Source organism: Panthera leo, chromosome C1 (genome assembly GCF_018350215.1).
Source record: "Panthera leo isolate Ple1 chromosome C1, P.leo_Ple1_pat1.1, whole genome shotgun sequence".
In the NCBI taxonomy this organism is placed as follows: domain Eukaryota; kingdom Metazoa; phylum Chordata; class Mammalia; order Carnivora; family Felidae; genus Panthera; species Panthera leo.
The window spans coordinates 152,681,376-152,694,102 of record NC_056686.1 but is presented as its reverse complement, the minus strand read 5'-3'; positions in this window follow the sequence as shown (position 1 = coordinate 152,694,102).

The following is a 12,727-nucleotide window of genomic DNA, read 5'->3' as shown; positions in this document are numbered from 1 at the left end:
TAAGCATAGCAAAAGGAATTTGAAATCACAAGATGTACTTTGAAGGAATATTTTCTTGGTTTCTGCAGGTTCCTGGACTTCAAATGTCATCCCTCAGAGAAGTCTTATTGTACTAGCAACTTAGAGTCATGGCACATTTTTGTGACTTTCTTGCTAATAGTGACTGATGTACAGAGAGTAACTCATTTTATAGTAAAACAAATAAGATATCAAACTTCTGCATTACAAGGAACAAAAAAAATTTAGCCAAAAACCAAATGTGCTTTTTGGAATTTGAATGATTTTAAATTATGTCAGATTACTTTAAAATCAAGAGCAGAAGAGGTCTCCTGCCAGATGGGAACTCATATGTGAAAGCACTATTCTGGAGATGAGGGCCAGGGTAAGAGAGACTTACAGGAAAAAAATATTAGTGGGGTAACTGCAATTCAGGTACCAAATACTGTATTCTTAAAATTTATTTTTAACATTTATTTATTTTTGAAAGACAGACAGAGCACAAACGGGGGAGGGGCAGACACAAGCACACGCACACACACACACACACACACACACACAGAATCTGAAGCAGGCTCCAGGGTCTGAGCTGTCAGCACAAAGCCTGATGCGAGGCTTGAACACATGAACCGTGAGATCATGACCTGAGCCGAAGTCGGATGCTTAACCAACTGAGCCACCCAAGTACCCCACTAAATACTGTATTCTAAGAATTGATTCTGCCCTTTTAGATAAATAGTAAATTATGAGTAAATAATAAATTCAAGAAATATGAAATATATTTTCTTTGCTTAATTTAGGAAACAAAAGCAAATTGTCCTTTCTGTCTTGAAGAATTTAAAAGATAATTAAGAAGTATCCATCTATGGAAGTTAGACACGTAGGTTTGAGATCAAGGGTAAAATCAGGAGAAAATTCTACTTCTAAATCTGCCATGACTTGCTATATGATCTTGGACAAGTCATTTAAACCTTTTTGTGCTAGAATGCTCATTATAGAATGAAGATAACATCTGTCATTTCTAGGTTTGGTTTTGTTTTTAGAATAAAGTATAAAAAAGGTAATAACTACTTTGTGAAATGTGTGTATAGTAAAAGTATCGGTAGAAGCACATTTTTTATGTTTTTGGTAGTCACCGAGGTATTTTGAAATTAAGTTGTTGCTCTTGAAACATTAACACTGTAATGATTAAATATACCTTTTAAAAAATAAAATTCAGTATTAAATATAAACAGCTCTAAATTCTAAACACCTTAAAATCATAAAAAAAGTTGCACAGAAGTACAACTATTTAAAATTAAGATTTTTAAAAAGGGAGGGGGAGAGAAAAGGAAATAAGGAGTAAACATCGAAGTAAAAATATCATTGCTAATAACATTTTAGAACTGCAAAATATTTTTGTGTTGCTTAAAACCTAAGCTTACAAATATAAAAAGTATATGAAAATAGATGGAGGCCTTTAATTGAAAATATGTTTTCACTATAAAATGATTCAGATTACTTGAACAAATGTGTTCACTACAGATTTATATTTGATTTTGCATTTCACCTTTAAAATATATCCCAATCGTACTGCATGAGATAGGACCATACAGTATGCTAAAAACCTCGAAGACTGCTACAAATTACACAAAAATGCAGAAAAATCAGAGAATGGTTTCCTTTGATCAGAGAATGATTTTCTCAGGTTCTGAGGGCTCTTCTAGTCTAACTTCCAGTGTGATTAGAGAATCTCTTTCACAAGGGCTCTTGAGCACTGATGATCCAGGCTCTGCCCAGACACACACCCAGTGAGGGAGGCTCACGTTCTCATGTGGCCGTGTTTTTGTCACAATTTTTGAGATCCACTTTTCATGATTGGGATAATGGATATCTACTGATGACAAGTTTGCCTCATACTAATGCTTTTGGAAAATTAGATCATTCTAGACTTTTTTGGAAACACATTCAATTACATTTGAAAATCAGTTGTAACATGGATGTGGGGGTGTCAAACACAGCAAATCATGCCCATGGATCCAAACACCTAGTAGCTCATAGGCTATAAGGAGAAAGACTCAAAGAGTTATAACACAATGTAATTGGGGCAACAACAGAAGTATGAACATATTACAGAAGCAGCACAGACGTTTAATAGGTTTAAAGGAGGGGTCTTATAACAGGAGAGGCTTCACTGAGCAACTGATAACTGAAATGCACAGTGAGGAGGAAAGAAATGTAAGGTAGAAGAAAAATGACATGCATAGGTACTGAGCTCCAAACAACATAATATGTGTGGGAAATTGCAAGAGGGGCCAAATTAAAGTCCTCCTTCATTTATTTTTTTATTGGTTTTATTAACAACTTTATTGAGATATATTTGATATACAAAAACACTGCATATATTTATTTTTTTAGAAGAGAGAGAGAGTTCATGCGCACACGTGAGCGAGCGGGGGAGGCATAGAAAGAGAGGGAGAGAATCTTAAGCAGGCTTCACGCTCAGCTCAGCTTAGAACCTGACAAGGGGGCTTGATCCCACGAATGCCCCCCCAAGTGCCCCAAAACTGCATACATTTACTGTTTACAATTTAATGAGTCCAGATATATGCACAGACCTATTAAAACATCACCACAATCAAGTTAATAAACAGTATCACCTGCAAAATGCCCTTATGTCCCTTTTTTTTTTGGTTTTGTTTCGCTCTTGTTTTTGTCGTAAGAACACCAAACATGAGATCTACTCTAAAATTTTTAAGCACATTTCACAGTATTGTTAATATAGGCTCTTTGTTGTTTGGCTGATTTCTAGAAGTTTTTCATCTGTATAACTGAGACTTTCCACCATTCTACTGTCTGCTTCTATGAGTTTGACTATTTTAGATACTTCATATCAGTGGAAACATGCAGTATTTGCCCATTTGTGATTGGCTTCTTTCCCATAGCTCTAGGTTCATTTATGCTTCTTGCATGTAAATCTAACTCATCTCTGGTTGTTGAATTCTGTCTCCTTGGATGACTTATTAATCCATTTTTCAAATAAATATTGGGTGTCATCCATGTTACAATCCCTATTGTAAGTGCTAAGCATAGAGGAATGAACAAAATTGGCACAAATCTCAGCTCTACTGAAACTGACATTCAGGTGGTGGGGAGGGGGGGGTAGGCAACGAATAGGACAAATGCATGAGATATATAGAATGTTAATGATTTTAAATGCTAAGGAAAGCATGTAAAGGAAAGGAAGATCGGAAATCTGAGGGAAGAAGAAAGGTGTTACAAATTTAGGATGGGTGGTCAAATAAGTCTCACCAAGTAAAGGAAACAATGAACCATTTGGCCTTTTGGGATTGATTATATCAGGTAGAAGGGATAGGAGATGTCTGGAGGAAAAAGTATGCCTGGTGTGTTCAAGGAACAGGAGGAAGACAAGTGGAATTAGCAAGGGGGAGATTAGGATGAGATCAGAGAAAAAATGGTAGTTTTATATGTCACTGCAATAAATTTGGCATCTTACTTTGGAAGGCCCCCGAAGGATTTTGAGTAGAGAAATGACATGAGTGACTTATAACGGGGTCATTTTGGCTGCTTCATGGAGAATAGACCAAAGCTGCTCATAAGCAAAAGGAAAAAGACAGGGTGAGGTTTTTGTTTTTGTTTTTGTTGTTGTTGTTGTTGTTATTTTGTTTTGTTTTGTTTTGTTTTGAGGGAAGGGAAGTTGCTATTGCAGATATTGGTGGTTTAGACCAGGATGGTAGCAAAGGAAATGGTGAAAATCACTTCCTTCTAGATAATTTTGAAAGTAGAACAGGCTAGGGCACCTGGGTGGCTCAGTCGGTTAAGCATCTGACTCTTGATTTTGACTCAGGTCATTATCTCACAGTTCCTGGGTTCAACCCCCATGTTGGGCTCTGCATTGACAGTGTCTCCCTCTCTCTTTGTCTCTCTCTCAATCTCAAAAATAAATAGATAAACATTAAAAAAAGAAGAAGAAAGTAGAACAGGCAGGATTAGCTGAAGGATTGGATGCAGAATATGAAAGAAAGTCTTGGGTGACTTTAGGATTTTGGGCCTGAACAACTAAAAGAATGGTTGCCATTTACTTAAATGGGGAAGAAGAGCGAGTTAAGGAGAAAATATCAGGAGCTTTAAAATTTTAGGGACCAAGTGAATATTCAAGAAAAAATGCTAACTAGGCAGTTTGACATATAACTCTGGAGTTCTGGGAAAAGATATGGACCAGAAATACAACGTTGAGAGTCAGCCTATAGTAAAACCAGCGAACTATGTAATTATCAAGAGAATGAGTGTAGAGAGAATATAGAAGTGATCCAAGGACTGAGCCAGGGAACTTCAGCATTTAGACTTTGGAGAGGTGATGTGAAACCAGTAAAGGAAAATACAGAGTGGTCAGTGAACGGTGGAAAAGCTGATGTGGTGTGGGTAGTTTCCTGAAAATCTAGTGAGGACTGTGTTCAAAAAGGAGAGAGAACACATTTCTTTCAAATGCTCTCATGGGTCAAGATGAGAATTGATAACCAACAAACAGATTGAGCAACATAAAAGTCATTAGTGATCTTGACAAAGCAGGGGTGGTGGTGGTGGGAGTGATGGGAAGGAGAAGTTTAATTAGAATGAGATTTGGAGACAATAGAAGAAGATCACATGGGGGAAGTGAATATAAACAGTTATTTTCCCCCCTGAGATCTGCTACGGAGAAAGGAGAGAAATGGGGATGGTAAATGAAATGAAAATGAGTTTTTTGTGTTTTTTTTTTTTTTTTTTTTTTTTTTGAGGCTGGAAAAAACTTATGTAGATGGGAAAAAGCTAATAGAAAAAGGACAAATAGATCCCCAGGAGAGAGATGGGGAAATTGCTAGAGCAACATTTTTAAGTAGGCAAGAAGGGACAGACTTCAATAGACAAGGAAGTAGAGGGGGTGGCCATGTTAAAAGAGAATTCTTCATGTGTCTCTGGCATTTCTGTATCTTGTTAGCAAAGGCACTTATTGCCTTTTTGTTCTACACTATCTTTTCAAGGCTGTTTGTTTGGCAAATAGCCTTGGTAATTGGAGATAGAATCTCTCTCCTTTAGAGAGAAGATGGGTTTGCTTCTGTCCAGTACAATGAAGATAGTGTCTCATCCCATTATAAAATATCTCGGTTTCCTAAGCTCAGAGTTCTTCTTCTGTAATGCAACTGACTACAGGGGCAGATGTTCCTTGATCATCATAACATTGCCTGTGCGAATTAAGACTTAGGGAACATTATTGATTTGAGTTTTCCAGAGAAAAAGAACCGAAGAGATTTTCTATATACATATATAAAATTTACTCTAAGAAATTGGCTCACGTGGTTGATGGAGGTTGAGAAGTTCAAGATCTGCAGCTAGCGAACTAGAGACACAGGAGAACTAGGTATAGTTATAGTCTGAGTCTGAAGGCCTGAGGACCAGAAGAGCTGATGGTATAAGTTCCAGTCCAAGTCTGAGTGTACAGGTAGGAGAAGCCCAATGTCCACACTCAAAATTAGGCAGAGAGAGAAACTTCTTTCTTACACAGCCTTTTTATTCTGTTCAGGTCCTCAGTGATTGGATGAAGACTACCCATTTTGGAGAGGTCATTTTGCTTTAGTCAATCTATAGATTCAAGTGTTAATCTCATTTAGCAACACCCTCACAGACACACCCAGAAATCATGCATAACTAAATATCTGTTATAGCTCAGGCTCCTATAGAAGAATGCTGTAGATTTTCTGGCTTAAACAGCACATATTTATGTCTTACCCAGTTCTGGAGGCTGAAAGTCTCAGATTAGGGTGCGAGCATAGTCAAATTTTTGGAGGGCTCTCTTCCTGGTCTTCCTTGCTGGGTACTTGGAGAGATAGGGGTGGAGGTTGGAGGCCTGTATCTCCTCTTTTTTTTTTTTTTTTTTTTCCCAAATATTTATTTGTGTGAGAGAGAAAGAGCATGCAAGTACGGAAGGGGCAGGGAGAAAGGGTGACAGAGAATCAAAGAGGGCTCTGTGCTGACAGCAGAGTGCCTGATGTAGGGCTTGAATTCACAAACTGGGAGATCATGATCCGGGCTTAAGTCCGACACTTAACTGACTGAGCCACCCAGGTGCCCGTCTCCTCATCTTTTTATAAGTGCATTAATTATATTGTGAGGACCCCATCCCAATAATATAACCTAACCCTGATTACCTCCCAAAGGCCCCACCTCTAAATACCATTATATTGGAAATTAGGGTTTCAACATACGCATTTTAGGGGATCACAAGCGTTCATCCATAGCATCTGGACACCCATGGGCCAGCCAAGTTAACACAGAAAATCACATCACAGGAACCATTACAGACAAATAACCATACTTTTACTACTGCGATTTCTATGAGTAATGAACCATCCTTTGTATCCAACCCAGGACTCTCATGACTTTTGGTATCACCCATGAAACTGTGGCAAGCTAACTTTTAAGCTTGCAGGTGGAGTAAAAGCTCACACCCTTCATAAATCTTGATAGGCTACAGCTAGGAACCTAGGCCCTTCTCCATGTTAGCAGAAGGGTGGGTAGAAGTGATGGGCTCAGATACAGGTGGGTGGCTGCAATGGCTTCACTTTTCTCAATGAAATTAAAAGCAAAGTCATAGTGAGGATGGGAGAGAAAGCACTGATGTTGGAAAACAAAAATCTTTGTAAAACACTTGTTAGGGAGAGAGTAGGAATGGACAAGGGAAATATGATCCTGGCTGGTATTAAGGGCTACTTGCTCATGAACTTAAAGTGAGATTAGATAGCCTGGCTGTAACTAGTTTAGCTGCATTCATGTTTCAATTCAGGCATAGGGTTAGCTGTAGAGGGTTGAAGTTCAGTCAAGGAAGCCAGGGAGAGGCAAGAGAGCTAAGAGTCTAGGCAAGAGAATGGTTGTAATGAATGAATCATGGAATTTAAACTGGCTAAGGAGAGTAGTGAGGGCATCAGGGCAGAGTGGGGGCAGTGGAAGGTGGTAGGATTGATGGATTGCAGATCTCATTCTCAGAGCAATCTAAAAGACTTTGGACTTGTGGTACTAGCAGAAGTGAGCTGAAAAGATTATTCTGGTTATCTATCATATTAGCTATTCCTCCTAGCATGTGTCATCTAAATTATATTATTTTTTCACATCTTGATTTTTTTCTAAGTACTTTGCTCAAATCAAGATGGTAGTATGTACTCCATTCTCTTAATGTCAGAGTGACGTTATTAAAAACACAAATCAAGTCCGCGGTGCAAGTTATTTTTACAAAAGTCATTCGTGGTTCCTGATGATCACTACACGCTTTTCATTATATTTACATTTCTTTTCAAATGTTCGCTCAGAATACCTCTTTTAGAATGTTCCTGATCATTGATATTAGCCTCACAGATCTATTATTTGTAGAATTTGTATGTTCCAGATCGATGGCTTTCAAATGTTTTTGATAATGCACCCCTTGCAGCAAAATATTTTTATGAATCTGTATCCATATATATGCTTAATTATGCATAAATTATGTTCTTATATTAAAATATAAATATAATCATATACAAATATGATAACTATATTACAAAACTTGACCAATTATAGGAATTGAAAAAGAATGAATTTGGATGCAGCTTACTTTATTTATTTCCTTTTTCTTTCGGTGTGAAAATTTTTTCTCATTTAATTTTAGTAATTATAGTCAATATTAATACTGTCAATTATAATAGTTTAGTGATAGCAGCATGATTGTATTAGACCTGATGAGATTGTCATTGACTTTTAACTCATAAATAGCTGATAAGAAATTTGCCCAAGGGGGAAGAGAGATCTTAGCGCTGCCATTTTCTAAATGTTTAGGTGTACTTGTGTTAATAGAATTGCCTTTGATCCATGGCTCCTTTGTAAGAGTCTTTCTGAATTTCTTGTTCATTTTGTGAGGGTGAAGTTTCACTTCATTTTGTGAGGGTGAATTTCATTAAAACTGATCAATGTAATCTGTAAATCTGCTTAACTGGTGCAATTAAACTGCAATAGTTCAAATATGAGCAAAGGCCACTTGTCTTATTGAACTTCCACTGTGCCATAAGGATATCTTGATAAACCATACAGTATATATGATGTTCTCACAACTGAGCTTAGTGAGGATGGCCTTGCCAATCTGTATGTTAAACCATAGTACAGCTTCGTGTCTTTCTCATTTCTAGCTAAAAAAATAATAGAAGAAAAAGTCTAGGATTTTATTTTCAACCTTAGTGGATTGTCTTAATTTTCCCCTACTAAAGAGACTACTGTCTTTGTCTATTTGCCACCGCTATCAGAAAAACTAATATATGGGGTGCCTGGGTGGCTCAGTCAGTTAAGCGTCCAACTTCGGCTCAGGTCATGATCTCACGGTGTGTGAGTTCAAGCCCCGCGTCCGGCTCTGTGCTGACAGCTCAGAGCCTGGAGCCTACTTCCAATTCTGTGTCTCTTCCTCTCTCTGCCCCTCCCCAACTTGTGCTCTGTCTCTCAAAAAATAAATAAATGTAAAAAAAATTTAAAAAAAAGAAAAACTAATATGTATCATGTGCTCAATATATATTTCATGAATGAATAAACCCATAAACTCCCCTGCTTAAAAAATTAGGAACCTCCTTGTTTCCAAGATTTTGATCCATCTTTGTGTTTTACGGTTTTGTATATATTTCTCACAGTAGTTATAGAATCACATTTGCTTGCCATCTTCCTGAAAGAGATTATGGTTAAATCTCAACTTATATAGCACTTACTTTGAAAAGTTTCTAAATGGTCTCCTCTTATATGTGATATCTGGCCACGCTTGTGTGTTTTTCACCATATGATCCTAACATATTTTCCTTTTAATATTTTTAAAGCAATATATATAGCATATATATGAAATATTTTAACATAGTGTGTGCTAAAAATCAAGTTCCATATCCATAAGTCTATGTCAGTTTGCTTATTGTGACTTCCAGAAACAAAGTTATAGGTACTTTTTTTTTTCTTTCTGATTTCCCTAATTCTGACTCCAGTCAGAAACTCTAGGCCTATCTGAAAAACGGACAGCTATGAACCGACATTCTTCTGGCACTACTTTGCCATCACAGGAAAGAATTTAATTGACGTAAAGAACCTATGATGGATACTTATTCAGTAAACGGTGTCTGGTCATTGAAATTCCTCATGTTCCTGAAACTTCATTCCCTCCTGTGTGTCCCTCACTTCATTCATATTTGCTAAAGATGTGAGGATTCTCTGTGTGTAACTTCCTTACTCCCTTTACTGTGGTTTGTATCTCTCCCCTTCAATACCTGCAGACATCTTTGGAGTCCGTTTTTCCTTGAATGTATTTGTTGTCTTAGATAACTTTGAAGTCTCTCATAGAGAAGAAAAGAAATAAAACCGAGGATGCTTTTAGGTGATTCCAACTTTTTCTCTTTCCTCATGCTATTGTGTTTTTCTTCCTTTTTCTTCTGTTAAAAGAATGGCTTCTTACCATCCTCACTCTTCCTTCACAATCACCGTGCAGACTCAAAATTATTTGCTCTGTTATATAATGTCTCTGTGCTCTCCACTGATGACAACGAGAGGCTTGTCTGTCAGCATATATGGGGCAAATGTAGCAGGATCTTTTCCTAAAACTTTTATTTTGTTTAAAGAAAAAATAAATTTCCCCTAGTTGTCAGAAACTTGGGAGCTCTTTTAGTCCTACAAAAATACAACTTAGATTGCAAAAGAATTTATAAGTCAACACTTCTAGGCATCTCAACGTTTTTTTAATGCAACGGTTAAGTGATGGCAGGAGAACTTGGAGGCAGGTCTTTGAATGGATCTGTTTGAGAATTCCTGCACTTTATCTCCACATGTGGTCACTCAAGTTTTCTGAAGTTCCATTAGTTGAAAATGTACTTAAACTCATTCTCTACTCCCAACCAAGTATACTCCTTAACAAATTGTGCATGTATCCACTGAGAAGATATTTTAAAAAATTGGAAAAATGAGGATGAACTTTTAAAATGTGGGCTTTCATTTTAATTTATTGAAGTGTCAGGATTACCAGATTCAAATCCAAAAGGAATTAATTAGTAATAGTAACAGAAAGTTAGTCTGGACTATTTCTTTAAAAAAATAAAATTTGGAGTTTAGTTTTTGAATACAGTAGTAATGCATGTTGACCATATTTGGAAAATATGGAAAAGAAGAGGAGAATTTCCCCTTATTACTAGATAGTCCTGATAGAATTTTTCTGTGTTCTTAAAAAGCTCATGTAGCTTGAGAAATTTGAGTTTAATTTTTGGCACCTTATCTCATTTCTTTAGAGGTTATTGGTTTATTTAGGTTTGTGTCCTTAGATGTTAGTAGTTTTTAAAAATCTTCTTAGGAACTTATTGTTTTTATAGAAAATTTCATATTTTTATTTATTGCTCTAACTGTAGTTAACTTATTTTCTGATTTGGGGGGAGTATTTTTTCTTTCATTTGCCTGCTCATTTGTGTGTGGGACATCTTCAGTGTCAAGGTTTCTTTTTTCAAATGGATACATTTCTGCTTTATTATATGACCTTCTTTTGTTTATTGTGAAATTACATTTATTTTGTCCCTCAACCTCCCAGCCCATGCCATTGACTTAAATGCTAAGTTCATTGAGTTTTCATCTTCCCTATTAAATAATGAGAACATTTTAGGGTCATTAATTCTAACCACAGCTTTGACTGCATCCTTTAAGTTTTGTGATGGAGCTTTTCTCATGTTGCTATTTTGCGTGTAGTCTCTAACAGTAGCGGTGATTTCTTCTGTCTCCACCAGATTTCTGTAAGGAGTGTGGAGTGGGCAGCACTCCCTAATCACTGAGGCGCTACTCTCTAGAAGCTATCATACCACCGAGTGAAGTAGTCAGACTACAATACCATCTCCCTCTAAGGAGGGCCATCTTCCTCCATGACAGTGCTTCCCGCAATTCTCCACAACATAGAAAGCACAGACAATAATAATATAATAATACAGCCCAATAGGGTAAACAGTTGAGGCTGCTTCTAGCTGTACTGTCTAGTTTAGGCGCTTTGGGGCCCGGGACCTGCTCAGTTGCCCTCAGCGCTAAGAGACAAGGATTCCTGGTATACCTGAAACCTATTCTTGCTACCTCAGTTGGGAATTTCTACTCTGAGAGACTGTTAAGATGGCTTTCATCATTGTTTTTTAATTGTTTACCTCAGACAATGTCAGAAGTCCAAGCCTCCACACCTGCTATCAACTAATCAAAAAAAAAGAGGTTTAATTTACATCCAGTAAAGTTCTTCCCTTTTAGTGTGCAGTTTAATGAGATTTGACAACCACCTACAGTCATGTAGCTACCAATGCAATAGAGATATAGAACAATTTCATCACTCCAAGAAATTCCCGTGTACCCTTTGTTATCTGCTCCTCCTTTACTCCAGACCCTAGGCAACTACTGGTCTGTTTTGTGTACCCTGTAACTATGCCTTTCCAGAATATCATGGAATGATATGGAATCAGGCATTGTGCATTCCTTTGAATCTGGTTTCTTCCACTTAGCATAATACATTTGAGATTCATGCACGTTGCCACATATACCAATCATTACTTTGTTCCTCTCTTATGGTGGCGGAGTATTCTGTTATTTGGATGTATCTCATGCAGTGGCCGGCTAAAGGACATATGAGTTGTTTCTGAGTTTTAGTAATTAGGAATAAAGCTGCTCTAACAATTTGTGTACGTTTTTTGTTTGTTTGTTTTTGGGTGAACATAGTTTTTATTTCTCTTTGATAAATGCACAGAAAATAGTGCTGCTACCCAATTAACAATGATTCATATGTAGCTATGAATATTGTGTGAACACAAATTCATCCTTAAATGGACATTCATTGTAGCACAGAAACCCTACTATGATGCTCTAGAAGTTTATGTTCCAACTCTTTAAGCCTCCCAATTTCCCCAGCCTAAATTTCCGATGGAGACCTTACTTTATTTCTCATCGAAAAAACAGAAACTAATAGACTTAAAATCCATCATGTTCCCACCACAACCTAAAACTCTGTTTACCTCTGAACCCATTTCCTCTTACTTTTCTCCTGTAAAAAAAAGAAGCAGTTCCCTGCATCTATCTTTGGTTTATTACAAAAGGGTTTATTACAAGGCTGCTTTTATTTCTCTAACAGATATTTACACACACCCCCCCCCCAATTAAATTAGGTTTTCACTCCTAATACCCAATTGAAACTACTTTTGGCAAAGCCACCAATGTCCTTCATGTTGCTAAATTCAACAAATTGTTATTCAGTCTTCATCTGACTCTTGTCTCTTGTGTATTTGTCTGATTGCCACTTTCTTTTGTTTTATTTTAAAGTCATTTGTTGCTAAAGATGGGATATTTAATAGAGTCAAATTTAATTATTTCACGGCATGTGGAGCAGTCCAAGAGTATAATGTAGTGTTTTCCATTTTTCAGTTTCAGTTGACTCTGTTATTATCTTCTCCCCCAACTTTCAAGCCTACAGGAAAGTTTCAAGAATAGTGAAAAGAACACTCACATACCCTTCACTTTGATTATACAGTTGTTAACAATTTGCCGAATTTATTTGTCTCTCTCTAAATGTGTCTCTACAGAGATCAGTATCATTCTATATTTCTATAATGCTTAAAACCACATATTTTGTCTGTATTATATCTTAGAATATTGATAGTTCAAGCTTGTATGTTTAGGACTAGGATCAATTTCAAGTTGACTTTGG